A 16289-nucleotide genomic window follows, 5' to 3' on the forward strand; every position below is an offset into this window, starting at 1 on the left:
CCCTCTCCTTCGAGGTTGCCCTACCCGTCTACCTTCCTCGCCCCCCTCCCTTGCCCTGGCCCCCCTTCTCCTTCTCCTCTTCCTCCTATTTCTTCTCTTTGCTTTTTTTTCCAAGGGAAAGGGGCACAGTTTCTTTTTCCCAGTTACAAAGTTACAATTAGATGTTAGTGAGTGGTCATGTCTTCTGCTGCATGAAAAATGCAGTCTACAGACCAATGGAAAAGAGCCATGAGGACTCTGCAGAACCTGGGGCTGGCTCTTCCCATGGCCTCCAGCTCAATTCCTATCCTTCTTGTGATGGATTGTTCTCTTCTTTTTATTTCACCAGATATCATAGTATCTCTTCAATCAGTTTTGTTACTTACTAAGGTTAATTCAAATTGAATTTATGTTAGAAGCAAAAGAAACATCAATAATAGACCAAACTAACCAAATAAATGTTTTGTCTCCAACCACCCATTCCCTGTTTAAGAAAATGCACAGGTTTACTGCAACCTTATTTATTTTCATAGGAGTTGTAGAGCACCAGCACCAAATATTAACATGGTTGCTTTCTGTGTATTTCTCTCTGCCTTTTCACTCACTGTTATCCATGGGCTGGTATTCTTCCTCCAGTAGACAACAAAGCAGAAGCAAAATAAAATCTGAGAGGAATATTTTGAGATCAAGGCTTGTAGAGCCAGTTTTCCCATTTCCAGAGGAGTTGGGGGTTGGAGGGACAGAAGGTAGACAGTAACTCTAAGAGAGAGGACGGATAGATGAGAAAGACATACAGGTAGTCTTTGAAGAGAAAATGGAGAAGGGTCACCTTCTATCCAGGTGCAGACCACGAAGGAGAATAGAAGGTACCACGATGACCCAATGAACACTGGCACCATGCCATTCACCTAAGGACAACCCACATTTCGACAGTCCTGGAAATTTCCTAGCCCCGAAATAGAAAGAGAGACATCTGGATACCTTGTGTGGGGATGGAAGCATGAAGAGAAAATCTTGCCCCTGACAAATGCGGACCAGAAGAGGAAATCAGTGCCCATTCCAAAGAATAAGAACCCAAGATTTTGACCACTTCTCTGTGAAGCTAAGACCTACGTAAAAGAAACTGTGAAGTTTACTACTGAAAAGTTATAACTTTCAAAGGGGAGAGGCCTGCGGGTGGGAGCCGGCAGTAGCGGACAGCTACCGGCTATCGTCTGGTGCCAAGAGGCTGCGCTGCGCTGCCCACCCCTCTACATTCCCGCGCCCTTCACCGACACGGGGCGGGGGGCCATGGCCGGGTCAGAAGGGGACAGGAGGGGGTCTCTACGAGGCCTTGCGGCAGAAGCCGCCTGCTAGGCTTGGAAGGGACGTGTGGCCTTTGGCTGCCCTGCCCCTCACTTTCCTCTCTCTCCAGGAGCTGGCCATGGCAGCGGTGGTGGGTGCCACCGGGTGGGAGCGGGTAGGTGCAGGGAGGGGGCCGGAAGCGGCAGGGAAAGGGATCGTGTCCACCATGGACTACGAGGCATTCACCGAGGAACTGGACCAGTGGTTCGAGCTGCTGAACAAGGGTAAACAGCTTAAGGAGAACCAAGTGGGGGCCCTGTGAGAAAAGGCTAAAGAAATTTTAACAAAAGAATCTAATGCACAAGAGGTTCCTTGTCCTGTTACCAATTGTGGAGATGTTCATGGTCAATTTCATGACCGCATGGCACGCTCTAGAGTTGATGGAAAATCACCAAATGTTAACTATTTCACCGGCGATCATGTAGGTAGAGATTATTATTCAGGGGAGACCGTGACTTTTCTTGTGCCATTAAAAGTGCATTATCCAGGTGGAGCCAAGATGGCGGACTAGGCAGACGCTACCTCGGATCCCTCTTACAACAAAGACACGGAAAAACAAGTGAATCAATCACATACATAACAATCTACGAACCCTGAACAACAAACACAGATTTAGAGACGGAGAATGAACTAATACGGGGAAGCAGCGATTGTTTCCAGAGCCTGGAGCCAGCGTACCAGTCAGGTACGGCACAAGCACAGAGAGCTGCTCCACCCCCCTGAACTAACCCCGGGAGGGAGACCAGCCGGTTCCGCGGGCGGCATGGGACGCAGCTGGTAGGAGAAGTCCCTGGGAGGCAGTGACTGGTCTTGGAGCAGGAAGAGCGGCGTCCCAGCCGGGGAACCGTCTCGCCGGGATTTGGACTGGACGCAGGTACAGCATAAACACGGAGAGCTGCTCCATCCCCCTGAACTAACCCCAGGAAGGGGTCCAGCCGGGTCCCGCGGGTGGCGTGGGACACAGCCGGTAGGAGAAGTCCCCGGGAGGCAGCGACTGGTATTGGAGCGGGGAGAACAGCGTCCCAGCCGGGACACTCGGTCATGGCACAAGCACGGGGAGCTGCTCCACCCATCTGAACTAACCCCGGGAGGGGGGCCATCTGGTTCGCGAGGGCGGCACGGCCACGCGGCTGGAGGGACCAGAAGTCCCCGGGAGGCAGCGACTGATTTTGGAGTCGAGAGTGCACTGTCCCAGTAGGGGAGCCTTGACGCTGGGCGTGGGGCTGGAAGCAGAGGATCTGACCGTGACTCCAGCGGGCCAGACCCCCCAGGGGCAATCTCCACACAGCCAGCACACATAGGCGATGCGCCCACGGGAATCTCAGATATAATAGTCATTCCAAGCAAGACAAGCAACTCTGGCTATATTCTGAGGTGCTACTCTCCTATCTCTCTGTTCCCTCCCCCACCCTCCCCAGGCGGCTTCATTAACATCCGAATAGCCTGAGCCAGAGGGAGAACTCTGATAGGGGTCTGACTGCATTTTTTTTTTAGCGGATTTTCTGGAAAAACTAGTTTCCCAGTGATGGCTCGGAGACAACAATCCATATCAAACCACTTAAAGAAGCAGACCATGACAGCTTCTCCAACCCCCCAAACAAAAGAATCAAAATCTTTCCCAAATGAAGATACAATCCTGGAATTATCAGATACAGAATATAAAAAACTAATTTACAGAATGCTTAAAGATATCACAAATGAAATTAGGATAACTGCAGAAAAAGCCAAGGAGCACACCGATAAAACTGTTGAAGAACTCAAAAAGATTATTCAAGAACATAGTGGAAAAATTAATAAGTTGCAAGAATCCATAGAGAGACAGCATGTAGAAATCCAAAAGATTAACAATAAAATTACAGAATTAGACAACGCAATAGGAAGTCAGAGGGGCAGACTCGAGCAATTAGAATGCAGACTGGGACATCTGGAGGACCAGGGAATCAACACCAACATAGCTGAAAAAAAATCAGATAAAAGAATTAAAAAAAATGAAGAAACTCTAAGAATTATGTGGGACTCTATCAAGAAGGATAACCTGTGGATGATTGGAGTCCCAGAACAGGGAGGGGGGACAGAAAACACAGAGAAAATAGTTGAAGAACTCCTGACAGAAAACTTCCCTGACATCACGAAAGACGAAAGGATATCTATCCAAGATGCTCATCGAACCCCATTTTAGATTGATCCAAAAAGAAAAACACCAAGACATATTATCATCAAACTCACCAAAACCAAAGGTAAACAGAAAATTTTAAAAGCAGCCAGGGAGAAAAGAAAGGTTTCCTTCAAGGGAGAATCAATAAGAATAAGTTCAGACTACTCAGCAGAAACCATGCAGGCAAGAAGGACATATACAGAACACTGAAGGAGAAACACTGCCAGCCAAGGATCATATATCCAGCAAAACTCTCTCTGAAATATGAAGGCGAAATTAAGATATTTACAGACAAACACAAGTTTAGAGAATTTGCAAAAACCAAACCAAAGCTACAGGAAATACTAAAGGATATTGTTGGGTCAGAGAACCAATAATATCAGATATCAGCACAACACAAGGTCACAAAACAGAACGTCCTGATATCAACTCAAATAGGGAAATCACAAAAACAAATTAAGATTAAATAAAAAAAAAATACACATAACAGGGAATCATGGAAGTCAATAGGTAAAAGATCACAATAATCAAAAAGAGGGACTAAATACAGGAGGCATTGAACTGCCATATGGAGAGTGATACAAGGCGATATAGAACAATACAAGTTAGGTTTTTACTTAGAAAAATAGGGGTAAATAATAAGGTAACCACAAAAAGGTATAACAACTCTATAACTCAAGATAAAAGCCAAGAAAAATGTAACGACTCAACTAACATAAAGTCAAACACTATGAAAATGAGGATCTAACAATTTACTACGAAAAACGCCTCGGCACAAAAAAGTAAGTGGAAAAATGAAATTGTCAACAACACACATAAAAAGGCATCAAAATGACAGCACTAAAAACTTATTTATCTATAATTACCCTGAATGTAAATGGACTAAATGCACCAATAAAGAGACAGAGAGTCACAGACTGGATAAAGAAACACGATCCATCTATATGCTGCCTACAAGAGACACACCTTAGACTTAGAGACACAAACAAACTAAAACTCAAAGGATGGAAAAAAGTATATCAAGCAAACAATGAGCAAAAAAGAAGAGGAGTAGCAATATTAATTTCTGACAAAATAGACTTTAGACTTAAATCCACCACAAAGGATAAAGAAGGACACTATATAATGATAAAAGGGACAACAGACCAGGAAAATATAACCATATTAAATATTTATGTACCCAATGACAGGGCTGCAAGATACATAAATCAAATTTTAACACAATTGAAAAGTGAGATAGATACCGCCACAATTATAGCAGGAGACTTCAACACACCACTTTCGGAGAAGGACAGGACATCCAGTAAGAAGCTCAATAGAGACACGGAAGATCTAATTACAACAATCAACCAACTTGACCTCATTGACTTATACAGAACTCTCCACCCAACTGCTGCAAAATATACTTTTTTTTCTAGCGCACATGGAACATTCTCTAGAATAGACCACTTATTAGGTCATAAAACAAACCTTTGCAGAGTCCAAAACATCGAAATATTACAAAGCATCTTCTCAGACCACAAGGCAATAAACCTAGAGATCAATAACAGAAAAACTAGGGAAAAGAAATCAAATACTTGGAAAATGAACAATACCCTCCTGAAAAAAAGACTGGGTTATAGAAGACATCAAGGAGGGAATAAGGAAATTCATAGAAAGCAACGAGAATGAAAATACTTCCTATCAAAACCTCTGGGACACAGCAAAAGCAGTGCTCAGAGGCCAATTTATATCGATAAATGCACACATACAAAAAGAAGACAGAGCCAAAATCAGAGAACTGTCCCTACAACTTGAACAAATAGAAACTGAGCAACAAAAGAATCCATCAGGCACCAGAAGAAAACAAATAATAAAAATTAGAGCTGAACTAAATGAATTAGAGAACAGAAAAACAATTGAAAGAATTAACAAAGCCAAAAGCTGGTTCTTTGAAAAAATTAACAAAATTGATAAACCATTGGCTAGACTGACTAAAGAAATACAGGAAAGGAAACAAATAACCCGAATAAGAAACGAGAAGGACCACATCACAACAGAACCAAATGAAATTAAAAGAATCATTTCAGATTATTATGAAAAATTGTACTCTAACAAATTTGAAAACCTAGAAGAAATGGATGAATTCCTGGAAAAACACTACCTACCTAAACTAACACATTCAGAAGTAGAACAACTAAATAGACCCATAACAAAAAAAGAGATTGAAACGGTAATCAAAAAACTCCCAACAAAAAAAAGCCCTGGCCCGGACGGCTTCACTGCAGAGTTCTACCAAACTTTCAGAGAAGAGTTAACACCACTACTTCTGAAGGTATTCCAAAGCATAGAAAATGACGGAATACTACCCAACTCATTCTATGAAGCCACCATCTCCCTGATACCAAAACCAGGTAAAGACATTACAAAAAAAGAAAATTATAGACCTATATCCCTCATGAACATTGATGCAAAAATCCTCAACAAAATTCTAGCCAATAGAATCCAACAACACATCAAAAAAATAATTCACCCTGATCAAGTGGGATTTATACCAGATATGCAAGGCTGGTTTAATATCAGAAACACCATTAATGTAATCCATCACATAAATAAAACAAAAGACAAAAACCACATGATCTTATCAATTGATGCAGAAAAGGCATTTGACAAAGTCCAACACCCATTTATGATAAAAACTCTTACCAAAATAGGAATTGAAGGAAAATTCCTCAACATAATAAAGGACATCTATGCAAAGCCAACAGCCAATATCACTCTAAATGGAGAGAACCTGAAAGCATTTCCCTTGAGAACGGGAACCAGACAAGGATGCCCTTTATCACCGCTCTTATTCAACATCGTGCTGGAAGTCCTAGCCAGGGCAATTAGACTAGACAAAGAAATAAAAGGTATCCGGATTAGCAAGGAAGAAGTAAAGTTATCACTATTTGCAGATGACATGATTATATACACAGAAAACCCTAAGGAATCCTCCAGAAAACTACTGAAACTAATAGAAGAGTTTGGTAGAGTCTCAGGTTATAAAATAAACATACAAAAATCACTTGGATTCCTCTACATCAACAAAAAGAACACCGAAGAGGAAATCACCAAATCAATACCATTCACAGTAGCCCCCAAGAAGATAAGATACTTAGGAATAAATCTTACCAAGGATGTAAAAGACCTATACAAAGAAAACTACAAAGCTCTACTACAAGAAATTCAAAAGGACATACTTAAGTGGAAAAACATACCTTGCTCATGGATAGGAAGACTTAACATAGTAAAAATGTCTATTCTACCAAAAGCCATCTATACATTTAACGCACTTCCGATCCAAATTCCAATGTCATATTTTAAGGGGATAGAGAAACAAATCACCAATTTCATATGGAAGGGAAAAAAGCCCCGGATAAGCAAAGCACTACTGAAAAAGAAGAAGAAAGTGGGAGGCCTCACTTTACCTGACTTCAGAACCTATTATACAGCCACACTAGTCAAAACAGCCTGGTACTGGTACAACAACAGGCACATAGACCAATGGAACAGAATTGAGAACCCAGACATAGATCCATCCACGTATGAGCAGCTGATACTTGACAAAGGACCAGTGTCAATTAATTGGGGAAAAGAAAGCCTTTTTAACAAATGGTGCTGGCATAACTGGATATCCATTTGCAAAAAAATGAAACAGGACCCATACCTCACACCATGCACAAAAACTAACTCCAAGTGGATCAAAGACCTAAACATAAAGACTAAAACGATAAAGATCATGGAAGAAAAAATTGGGACAACCCTAGGAGCCCTAATACAACGTATAAACAGAATACAAAACATTACCAAAAATGATGAAGAGAAACCCGATAACTGGGAGCTCCTAAAAATCAAACACCTATGCTCATCTAAAGACTTCTCCAAAAGAGTAAAAAGACCACCTACAGATTGGGAAAGAATTTTCAGCTATGACATCTCCGACCAGCGCCTGATCTCTAAAATCTACATGATTCTGTCAAAACTCAACCACAAAAAGACAAACAACCCAATCAAGAAGTGGGCAAAGGATATGAACACACATTTCACTAAAGAAGATATTCAGTCAGCCAACAGATACATGAGAAAATGCTCTCGATCATTAACCATTAGAGAAATGCAAATTAAAACTACGATGAGATTCCATCTCATTCCAACAAGTCTGGCATTAATCCAAAAAACACAAAATAATAAATGTTGGAGAGGCTGCGGAGAGTTTGGAACTCTCATACACTGCTGGTGGGAAGGTAAAATGGTACAACCACTTTGGAAATCTATCTGGCGTTGTCTTAAACAGTTAGAAATAGAACTACCATACAACCCAGAAATCCCACTCCTGGGAATATACCCTAGAGATACAAGAGCCTTCATACAAACAGACATATGCACACCCATGTTTATTGCAGCTCTGTTTACAATAGCAAAAAGTTGGAAGCAACCAAGGTGTCCATCAACGGATGAATGGTTAAATAAATTGTGGTATATTCACACAATGGAATACTATGCATCGATAAAGAACAGCGACGAATCTCTGAAACATTTCATAACATGGAGGAACCTGGAAGGCATTATGCTGAGCGAAATTAGTCAGAGACAAAAGGACAAATATTGTATAAGACCACTATTATAAGATCTTGAGAAATAGTAAACCTGAGAAGAACACATACTTTTGTGGTTACGAGGTGGGGAGGGAGGGAGGGTGGGAGAGGGTTTTTTTATTGATTAATCAGTAGATAAGAACTGCTTTAGGTGAAGGGAAAGACAACACTCAATACATGGAAGGTCAGCTCAATTGGACTGGACCAAAAGCAAAGAAGTTTCCGGGATAAAATGAATGCTTCAAAGGTCAGCGGAGCAAGCGCGGGGGTCTGGGGAACATGGTTTGCGGGGACTTCTAAGTCAATTGGCAAAATAATTCTATTATGAAATCATTCTGCATCCCACTTTGAAATGTGGCGTCTGGGGTCTTAAATGCTAACAAGCGGCCATCTAAGATGCATCAATTGGTCTCAACCCACCTGGAGCAAAGGAAAATGAAGAACACCAAGGCCACACAACAACTAAGAGCCCAAGAGACAGAAAGGGCCACAGGAACCAGAGACCTACATCATCCTGAGACCAGAAGAACTAGTTGGTGCCCGGCCACAATCGATGACTGCCCTGACAGGAAGCACAGCAGAGGACCCCTGAGGGAGCAGGAGATCAGTGGGATACAGACCCCAAATTCTCATAAAAAGACCAAACTTAATGGTCTGACTGAGACTAGAGGAATCCCGGCGGCCATGCTCCCCAGACCTTCTGTTGGCACAGGACAGGAACCATCCCCGAAGACAACTCATCAGACATGAAAGGGACTGGTCAGCGGGTGGGAGAGTGACACTGATGAAGAGTGAGCTAATTATATCAGGTGGACACTTGAGATTGTGTTGGCAACTCTTGTCTGGAGAGGGGATGGGAGGATAGAGAGAGAGGGAAGCCGGCAAAATTGTCAAGAAAGGAGAGACTGAAAGGGCTGACTCAAGAGGGGGAGAGCAAGTGGGAGTAGGGAGTGAGATGTATGTAAACTTATATGTGACAGACTGATTGGATTTGTAAACGTTCACTTGAAGCTTAATAAAAGTTATTAAAAAAAAAAAAAGTGCATTATCCAGAAGGCATTACAATGTTGAGAGTATGACCCTAACACCTTGTAACTTGTTTTCTCCTATTCAGAATGGGTGATTGAGAGCTTGACATAACTAATGCCATAATGATGCTGTAAGTAATCTATAAACATTTTTTATTGCACCACTGCCCTGGTCTTTTCCAAAGGGGTGCTGAACTCTATTGGCTCCTGTGGCCTTGGTTTCTCTCCTCTTCTTTGTTCTCTTGAGAAATGGCCTTCAGCCTGTAAGAAGGCAGCTAGGAAGGCTGCCTGGTGCTTTTGATCTGCAACTTTCTTCCTTGCTCCTTATCTCCGCCAGAGTGGACTTGGCAGGCCAGTTCCAGTAGCCCAGAGATTCTTATATAAGTTTTCTTCAGCCCGTTACAAACATACAGATTAGAGTTCAGATGTCTGACCTGTGTATCTTTAGTTTAATAGTTTCTTGTACTTGTTTTGTGATGTGTATGACCATCTCTAGGCTACGTGCTTAAAAACATTAAGTAATCCTTGCCACAATGATCTATATAACCTCTGATGTAAAAATTGTTTTGGGGGGACTCCATAAAGGACAGCCTGTGTTGCTGTCAGGTGCCTGTGTTGCTGACGGGGGCCACCCGTTGATGTCATCTCCTAATAAATTCCTCTCTCTTTCTGACTTGGAGTATGTTTCACCAGCTCCACTGTTCCAGGGCGTGGACTCCAATCGGGCAGCAAGAGGAAACCACGAAAGCCAACAAAGTAGCCGAGTATACAGCTTTTATGATGAATGTCTACAGAAGTGTAGAAATGCCAATGTTTGGAAATATTTTACAGGTCTATTTGATTATGTTCCATGTACAGCTTTGGTAGATGGACAGATACTTTGCCTCCATGGTGTCCTCTCTCCATCCATAATACACTGGATCATAGAAGAGCCCTAGATCTTTACAAGAGGTTCCTTCCACAAGAAGTCCCAAGGTGTGATCTGTTATGGTCAGATTCACATGGTCATGATGGGTAGGGTATTTCTCCACGTGGTGCTGGCTACACATTTGGACATTTCTGAAACATTTAACCATGTCAATGGTCTCACCCTAGTTTCTCTTGCTCACCAACTTGTAATGGAGGGATATAATTGGTGTCTTGATGGAATGTGACTACCATTTTCAGTTCACCTAGTTACTGTCACCACTGTGGGAACCAGGCTGCTGTCATGGAACTAGATGACACTTCAAAATATTCCTTCCTTCAGTTTGACCCAGCTTCTAGTTGTGGAGAGCATCATGTTATCCAGTGCACCCCTGACTTCTTCATATAAATTGCTCCAGGGAAAATCTACCTTTGTATGTACCTGGCTTTTATATATATATAAAAGTACACTTGGCTTTTATATATATATATATATGTATACATATATGACATATTTACATAAATATAGGTTTATAAGTTCATATAAATACATATATTTAAAAACAAAAAAGGCAACAGTAATATATATGTTTTTGTAACAAGTTCTGATCTGTCTTGGCATTAAACTACATTCTGGGTCAAACTGTGCCATAGTAATGATGAACATTCAGCACAATTTAGACTGGAATTCAGTGCAGCACTGTGTTCTAGATCAGCCAGTCTAACAGTCTGTCTGCTGTGTTTGTAGTAAGCATTTTCCTCTGGACTGTTCAAGCGAAAAAAAGATAATTCCCTCATCTCCTTTTGCACTTAGTTGATATTTTGGTTATAGTGTTTAACTGGTATGGATTAATTAAGTTGGAGTTTTATTTTTAAGGAAAATTCACAAACTAGCTTCCACTTAATCCATTACCCTTTATTTTATTGAAATGTCTAATTAACTGAAGAAAAGATTCTTCTTGGGAGTATGTTGTCATAACATTTAAAGAGATTCCCCTTCATTCAAACTAAATTACAGTTTTATGTTAATCTGCATATTTCTATATATTTGTCATGACAGGGCTTTCATCCTATTTGGTGTACTGAACAAATAAACTCTCCATTTTAAACAAACAACAACAAAAAAAAAATTAAATAGGAGCTGGTTTTAAAACAGAATGCTGTAAGTGATAGTTGGCTTCTGGTTTCTATTTCTCCATTTCCTCAAATTGTCTTTTCCACCCACCATTCTGATTCAGTATCAGTTTTCCAGGAGCTGAATAGTCATCTGCCACTTCCTTCCCTCATCCTGCATTTTGGGGATTTTCCCAAGGACTGTCATCCATTTCTTAGGCTGAGGATGGTTAGTTAACACAAACATAGGGCCTTGTGAAAGCATTCCAAGCCCGTCTTCACATTCACACCCCAAAGGCAGCAAAACCGCATGGAATCTCCTCATTTGATAAACACCAACTTGCGCTTAGCTATGGCTCACGTAATAAATATGTACAGTAAACAAGAGATTAGACATCAAAGGTCAGTCTTGCCAACGCTACTGAAACACCTGTGTTTCAACATCGTAGTTTTATTAGCGATGAGTTACTTGGAGCTCTAGGCTTTAAGTTGGGCAACCCCTCCTGCTTTTCCAAAGAAGGCACCTGAACTCCTTTGTTTATCTCTCTTTTCTTGCAATCTACTTTTCTCTACCAAGTTTCCTCTTAGCTCAGGCCCCTGGAGCCTGTTATCACAGAACTACAACCTCAACTTTTTCTCTGTTCTCAGGTGTTTGAGATGGTGGCAAGAAGAGTGAAAAGAATGGTTGGGTTGACCTGTTTCTTTAGGTGGGAAGATAGTAGGAAAGATGGCAGCAAGCAGCAGTATTCCTTTGGTTAACAGGGACATATGGGGAAGCACATTGCTCTCTGAGCCAGGATGTGCAGATTCTCCTCCTGAACTGGCTATAGACCAGCTGTGTAGCCTCTAAAAAAGAGTGTAATCTCCCTTGCTTTCAGAGATATCATACACATTTTGAGCCATAATAACTACTAGTCTCTCATTTTATAATTGAAACTCAGAGGTTCAAAGTGATTTGCCCAGAGTTCAACCATTAGACAAACTTTGTTCATAAACTAAGGATAACACACATAAAGACTCAGAGGTGATAAGAGTATATGACTGATTTGAAAACCAAATTTACTTCCCTTTCATAAACAGACCATTGCCTGAAATCAGATTGAGTATGAAGGCTGATTACTTCAGAGATGAGACTGGGGATCAGGGGTGGATTATACATTAGGCAAACCAAAAAACCAAACCCATTGCCTTCGAGTCGATTCCAACTCGTAGCAACCCTATAGGATAGAGTAGAACTACCCCACAGGGTTTCCAAGGAGCACCTGGTGGATTCAAACTGCTGACCTTTTGGTTGGCAGCTGTAGCTCTTAACCAAATAGGCAAGGTAACCATAATTTCACATTTTTTCACCACATCAAAGATTCTGCTTCTAGGTATGGCTGGCATCTGTATCTCTCCCAACCTCACAACACCCTCCTACAGAGCCAAAGCCTCTTTTTTAAATTTACAATCCCTGACAGGGCAGTTGACCCAGTAAGCAAGGTAAGCCAGGCTAATTGCACTTACTTACTAATCTGTGGTGAACAATTTCAAATACGTGGTGAAACCCATGTGAAATTGTTCACTACAGATAATCTGATAAGCAAGGTAAACATGCTTGCTTACTTATTGGATAATCTGCCTCTGCTGGGGATGACTGTATTGCTGCATGTGGTAGTAGAGACAAAAATCTTAATTATCTGATATGTTTAATTTTAGCTAGAAATTCTAGGGATTGTGTGCCTATAAGAAAATTGATCCACCAATGCAGATACCACAGATTTAATAGTTGAAATAAAACAGGAAAATGAACTGTCAAATAGAAGATATCAAGGACAAAGTCTAAGGTGATACTGAATTTTGGAAAATTGGGATAAGTTATCAAGAAAAATAATAATGAACAAAAGTAAGAAAAACCAGATCAGAAGCTTGTAGACCAAGGAGAAAGGTGTCATCTATATTTGCTGAGTGTTTACCATGAGTCAAACAATATAGTCTGCACTTGCTTATGGTTTCTCATTAAGTATCCAGAGCAACCTAGAGGCGTTAATAATCTAACTTTACAAATAAAGAACCTATAATTCAATGAGTTTAAGCACCTTGCATAACAGTCGGGGCTAATATAAGAAAGAGCCATTGTTCAAATTCAGTGCAGTTGTCTGACTCTAAAAGCCTGTGGTTTTCACTATAACTCTCTCTCTTTCACTCTCCTATGTCGTGGTTTAAAGCCAGAAGGAAGAAATGAACTGGTTGAAACAATCACTGCTTTGAATACTTTGATTTTTTGTTGATTTCCCAAGAATAGAAGTGATGTACAGCTCCTTTATTCAAAATATGTTTATATATTCATCCATTCTTTCTTTTTCTCCTCTCCTCCACCTTCCTAAAACTTGACTCCATTTCTCTGTTATTCCCCCCAACACACATTTTTCAACATCTTTCTCCAAAAAATATTCACCCTTATTGCTCCTTTTTTACTCATTCAAAGCCTGACCTAACTTCCCACTAACATGATTATCTTCAAAGTGAAATCTTCACTCACTCCTGTAATTCACTCAAAATATCATAATATGTAATTCCTCAGCTTTATTCTCCGATTGTGTGATGGAATAGGCTATACTCAATACCTCCATCTCTGAACCTCTTAGTCATTTATTCACTCATTCAGCAAGTAGTTACTGAGTGCCACTTAGCACCAAGCTAGTGGTCAATGTGGTCTCAGTTCTCACAGAGATTACAGTTTGTAAAGAAGACACATAATTGAAATATAGCACAATGGTTGCTAAAACAGGGGAAGTGCCAGGTGCTATATAAAAGCATAACAGGAAGTAAATTTGTGGAGGAAGTAATGTTGATGTTTAAGCTAATTCTTGTGCGTGTGTGTGTTGCAGGTGAGAGTTTACTTCGCAAATTAGTTTCTCATTCAAAAATTTTGTACACGAATTGTTTTGTGACATCAGTTGCAATCCTTGCGATGTGTCATTGCTCTCTCCCTTTCCCTTTCCACCCTTGGTTCTCAGTGTCCATTCACCCAGTTTTCACTCCTTGTGTTATTCAACTTGTGTTACTTTAGGCAGGTAGTGTGTTTCTATGCACATGGACCTCACCAGATGGAATACACAGGAATCAAATTGACTACATCTGTGGAACGAGATGATGGAAAAGCTCAATATCATCAGTCAGAACAAGGCCAGGGGCTGACTGAGGAACAGACCATCAATTGCTCATACGCAAGTTCAAGCTGAAACTGAAGAAAATTAGAACAAATCCACGAGAGCCAAAGTACAACTTTGAGTATATCCCACCTGAATTTAGAGACCATCTCAAGAATAGATTTGACGCATTGAACACCAATGACCAAGGACAAGACTAGTCGTGCAATAACATCAATGACATCATACATGAAGAAAGCAAGAGGTCATTAAAAAGACAAGAAAGAAAGAAAAGACCAAGATGGATGTCAGAGGAGTCTCTGAAACTTGCTCACAAATGTTAAGCAGATAAAGCAAAAGGATGAAATGATGAAGTAGAAGAATTGAACAGAAGATTCCAAAGGGCGGCTCAAGAAGACAAAGTAAATTATTATAATGACATGTGCAAAGAGCTGGAGATAGAAAACCAGAAGAGAAGAACACACTGGCATTTCTCAAGCTGAAAGAACTAAAGAAAAAATTCAAGTCTCAAGTTGGAATAGTGAAGGATTCTACAGGGATTCAAGCCTCAAGTTGCAATAGTGAAGGATCCTATGGGGAAAATATTAAATGATGTAGGAAGCATCAAAAGAAGAAGGAAGGAATACACGGGGTCATTTTACCAAAAAGAATTGGTCAACATTCAGCCATTTCAAGAGGTAGCACATGATCAGGAACCAATAGTAATGAAAGAAGTAATCCAAGCTGCACTGAAGGCATTGGCAAAACACAAGGCTTCAGTAATTGACAGAACATAAATTGAGATGTTTCAACAAATGAATGCAGTGCTGGAAGGGCTCATTCGACTATGCCAAGAAACTTGGAAGACAGCTACCTGGCCAACTGACAGGAAGAGATCCATATTTATGCTTATTCCCTAGAAAGGTGATCCAACCAAATGAGGAAATTATACAATAATATCATTAATATCATGTGCAAGTAAAATTTCGCTGAAGATCATTCAAAAATGGCTGCAGCAGTACATCAACAGGGAACTGCCAGATATTCAGGCCGGATTCAGAAGAGGATGTGGAACCAGGAATATCATTGCTAATGTCAGATGGATCCTGGCTGAATGCAGAGAATACCAGAAAGATGATTACCAGTGTTTTATTGGGTATGCAAAGACATTCAACTGTGTGGATCATAACAAATTATGAATAACATTGCTAAGAATGGGAATTCCAGAACACTAAATTGTGCCCATGTTCAGACAGAACAAGGGGATACTGTGTGGTCTGAAGTCAGGAAATGTGTGCGTTAGGGTTGTATCTTTTCACCATACCTATTCAATCTGTATGCTGAGCAAATAATCAGAGAAACTGGACTATATGAAGAAGAATGGAGCATCAGGATGGTGGAAGACTCATTAACAACCTGCGTTATGCAGATGACACAACCTTGCTTGCTGAAAGTGAAGAGGACTTGAAGCACTTACTGATGAAGATCAAAGACCATTGCTTTCATTATGGATTGCACCTCAACATAAAGAAAACAAAAATCCTCACAACTGGACCAAGAAGCAACATCATAAATAGAGAGAAGATTGAAGTTGTCAAGGATTTCATTTTACTTGGATCCACAATCAACAGCCATGGAAGCAGCAGTCAAGAAATCAAAAGATGAATTGAATTGGGAAATCTGTTGCAAAAGACCCCCATAAAGTGTGGAAAAGCAAAGATGTTACCTTGAAGATAAAGTGTGCCTGACCCAAGCCATGGTATTTTCCATCGTGTCCGATGCATGCAAAAGCTGGACAATGAATAAGGTGAAGAAGATTTGACACCTTTGAATTGTGGTGTTGGCAAAGAGTATTGAATATACCATGGACTGCCAAAAGAGTGAACAAATCTGTCTTGCAAGAAGTACAACCAGAATGTTCCTTAGAAGCAAGGATGGCGAGACTACGTCTTACATAATTTGGACATGCTGTCAGGAGAGATCAGTTCCTGGAGGAGAACATCATGCTTGGTGAAGT

General features: G+C 40.7%; 1 pseudogene; it reads left to right on the forward strand.

The window, feature by feature from the left end:
• Positions 1 to 1489: 1489 nt before the first annotated feature.
• On the forward strand, positions 1490 to 10437 carry LOC126066798 (serine/threonine-protein phosphatase 2A catalytic subunit beta isoform-like; annotated as a pseudogene).
• The last annotated feature ends 5852 nt before the right edge of the window (positions 10438 to 16289 follow it).

This window comes from Elephas maximus, chromosome 2 (assembly GCF_024166365.1).
Source record: "Elephas maximus indicus isolate mEleMax1 chromosome 2, mEleMax1 primary haplotype, whole genome shotgun sequence".
Lineage (NCBI taxonomy): Eukaryota > Metazoa > Chordata > Mammalia > Proboscidea > Elephantidae > Elephas > Elephas maximus.